This window comes from Belonocnema kinseyi, chromosome 6 (assembly GCF_010883055.1).
Source record: "Belonocnema kinseyi isolate 2016_QV_RU_SX_M_011 chromosome 6, B_treatae_v1, whole genome shotgun sequence".
NCBI classification, from domain to species: Eukaryota; Metazoa; Arthropoda; class Insecta; order Hymenoptera; family Cynipidae; genus Belonocnema; species Belonocnema kinseyi.
This window is the reverse complement of record NC_046662.1, coordinates 44,342,635-44,346,444: the sequence shown is the minus strand read 5'-3', so window position 1 is coordinate 44,346,444 and position 3,810 is coordinate 44,342,635. Positions and strand designations below refer to the sequence as shown.

The 3,810-nt window shown below is 22.8% G+C and overlaps 1 protein-coding gene across 1 annotated transcript in view; it reads left to right on the top strand.

Moving 5' to 3' along the window:
• Positions 1-3,810, top strand: part of LOC117174845 (26S proteasome regulatory subunit 10B) — a 25,791-nt gene that overhangs the window by 12,967 nt on the left and 9,014 nt on the right. The gene's annotated exons all lie outside the window — the stretch shown is intronic.

Genomic DNA, 3,810 nt, shown 5'->3' with positions numbered 1-3,810 from the left:
CCTAAAATTAAAAAAACTACAAAATAAAAAAATTGCCTTAAAATCGTCCTGATTCCTTTTTTTTTAATTTTTAAAATCTTTTCAAATACTCACTTAAAATTATTTTTTCAAACTAAAAAATCATTTTCAATTTTCTTAGCAATCACAACAATTTTTGTTATTCTTTTTGAATATTTTACAATTCTCAAAAGTTTTTTTGTTTTAAATCTGCAAAAATCTACATCGTGTTTCAAATTATTTCAAATTATTTCAAGTTTTAAATTAATTTTGAACATTATTCTAAATTAAAATTGTAGCGTTCAAACTTAAAATTTAGCTCATTACCATTTTTAACAAATCAAGGCTTTTTATTTCTAACCATTCTGTTCAAATTTCTATAGTTTTTAATCGTTGTTTATAATGGCTTGTCCCAGATCTGAATTAATATTTTTTCAAAAAATCTCTGATCCAATTCAGAAATACATACAATTGCTTTGAAAAAAATTTTTAATTCAGAAATATTTCATTTAAACGCTCAATAATTCATACGTATAAAACACAAACTTTTAACACCTTTTAATTTTACAATTGTTTTAATTAAATTATTTTAAAATACGAAATTACCATTTTTTAATTTTTATCTCTAAAATTCTGTAATTCTTTTGACATAGCTACGAAATTTTTATGAAATCCTTCTGGAATATTTGGTATTCATCTGAAATCATTAAAATATTTGAAATTTTTAAATCAAATTTTACAATCGTTTACAATCTTTAGAATTTTTTGAAATCTGGTGTACCCCTTTTAAAATCATTGAATTCGAAATCTTGATGAAAATTTTATGAAATCTTTGAAATATTTTTAAATGTTGGTAAAATCTTTAAAATCCTTGAAATCTTTATGAAATGTGTTGAGAATTTTGAAATATTTGTGAAAACTTTTTTTTTTTTTTTTGAAATCATTGAAATCTTTTGATATGTTCTCAAATTTATTAAAACCTTTTGAAATTGCTTAAAATGTTTGAAATCGGGTGTAATATATCCTTTTTAAAATCTGTGAAATTCTAGAAATCTTTTTAAATCCTTATGAATTCTTTGAAATATTTGTGAAATCTTTCTGAAATCTTGTGTATTCATTTAAAATTATTCGAATATCTGAAATTATTGTGAAATATTTGGAGATCGTTTAAAATCTCGGAAATGTTTTGAAATCTTTGACATTTGGTTTACTGTACCCTTTTTGAAATATTTGAAATTCTTGTATTCTTTTGACATCTCTATGAAATTTGAATAAACTTTTTGAAATAGTTTTGAAATATTTCTGAAATACTTTGTATTCATTTGAAATCATGAAAATATTGGAAATCGTTTGAAAATTTTTAATCAAATTTGAAATCCTTTTAAATCTTGGAAATCTGGTGTATTGTAGCCTTTTTGAGATATTTGAATTTGAATTCTTTATGAAAATGTTATGAAATATTTGTGAAATATTTTGGTAAAATCCTTGAAATCTTCATGAAATCTTTTGAAATATTTGTGAAATCTTTCTTCAATCTTTGTTTGTGAAATATTTTTTTTCCGTTTGAAATCATTGAAATCTTAGAAATTCTTAGAAATATTTGTAAAATTTCTCTGAAATCTTATATATTCATTTAAAATCATTCGAATATCTGAAATCTTTGCTAAATATTTTGAAATCGTGTAAAATATTTCAAAGTTTTTGAAATCTTTGATAACTTGTGTATTTAAAATATTAAAAATCCTTGAAATCTTTTGAAAGTTCTCAAATATTTGTGAAATATTCAAAATCTTGCCTACTAATTTTTGTTTTGCTTTTAAAACAGTTTTCGAAAGGTTGACCAATCGGCTTTTCGCTCTACACCAGAACTGTTTTCAAAATGTTACAAAATAGTTTTAAAGATTTCTAAATATTTAAAAGCATTTTGAACGTTCAAAAAAATTACACGGTTTTCAAAGACTTAAAAAGAATTCTAGGATTTGAAAAAGACTTTCAAAATGGGTACAGTACATCAGGTTTAAAAGATTCAAAAACATTTTAAAGAGATCACAAAAAAAATATTGAAGCAAGATTTCACAAATATTTCAGAGATTTCAAAAGATTTCATAAAGATTTCAAGGAGTTGAAAGATTTTACCAAAATATTAAAGATTGCAAAACATTTTGAGGATTTTAAACAATTTCAAATTTGATTTAAAAATTTTAAATATTTTAATAAGTTCAAATGAATAAAAAATATTTCAGAAAGATTTCCCAAATATTTCAAAGATTTCATCAAAATTGTATAGAGATGTCCAAAGAATACAAGATTTTCAAAGATTTCAAAAAGAGTACAGTACAACAAGTTTCAAAGATTTCAAAAGATTCAAAGGTTTTTATTTCAAAAATTTTAGTTTTTCAAAATATTTCACAAAGATTTTGATTTTTTTTTAGAATTTTTCAAAATATTTCACAAAAGATGTAGAAAATATTTTACAAGTATTTCAAAGAATTTATAAGGATTTGAAAAGATTAAAAATATATATATTTATATCAAATATTTCAGAACATTTCAAAGGTTTTAAACAATTAAAAAATGTTTAAAGAAATTTGAAAAGTTTTAAAAGGATTTGAATGCTTTTAAACGTACACAAAAGTTTTCACAAAAAAAAGATTAAATACAGATTTCACAAATAATTAAAAGATTACATAAAGATTTTTTTAAATTCCACAGAGAATTCAAGGATTTCGAAGATTTTACAAAAAATTTAAAAGATTTTATAGATATAAAAATATTACTAAAGATTTCACAAAGAGGAGTTATGTTCGGCAAAAATTAAGAATTTGTTTCTTTATGATTCTGCTTTCTTTAAAAATGGTTGGCCAGTAAATGTTTCATCTTTTACATGCATAAAAAACGGTTATTTTATTATTTGATCTAAAGAAAGGGAGACCTGGAAAAACTTGATTTTTCTTGATCTGAGAACCTGGAAAAGACCTGGAATTTTGTTTTTTAGGAATCGATGAACACCCTGATGATTGTAAATCACATCAGAATTTGAATTTAAAAAATTGTATTCTTTTTTGCAAATAAAAATTTGCAAGAATTTGAAACCTTGCTCTTCCTAATGTTTGAAAAAGAGGGTTACTATATTTCTGAATTATGATTGAAAATATTTTAAATACATATAACTGATTTGGAACAGGGTTTTAAAAAAATAAATTTAACTTTGACTTGAAATAGAGGATTTTTGAAAATAAATGTAATTTTGACTTGAAACAGGAAATTTCCGTTATAGTCCAGTGTCATTAGATTTTGACCTCCAACTTTATACGTAGTCTGTGATTTTTTTACCATTAATTAGTGGTCAAGTAAAAGGGTTAAATCTGAGTTTGCGCATACGCAGCATTAACCCTTTCGCCGCCATATTGAAAAACATATTACTTTCTATTTTTATGAATTGCTCGAGTTCATCTAAGACGAAAAACTTTCATGATAAAGTTGAAGAAGAATGTTTTCTGCGTATTAAAAAAAAAATTATTCTGATAGGTCAATTAGGTGCCCGCCAATCCACGCCTAAAGTTAGTTTTAATATTCATTTTTTAAGTTAATGATATAACAATTTTGTTCGATTTTTTTTTAATTATCTTTTTTAATAGAAAGTTATTATTCTTGTTTGAAAATTAATTTTTTGCTTAATAAGTTAACTGTTTAGTTCAAAATTGGATTTTTTTTTAGTTGAAAGAACATTTTCTTAAGCTGAAAATTTAACTATCATTTTTGGTTCACATCTTTTTTGTATTTAAAAATTTAACAAATTTGTAGAAAATCTGT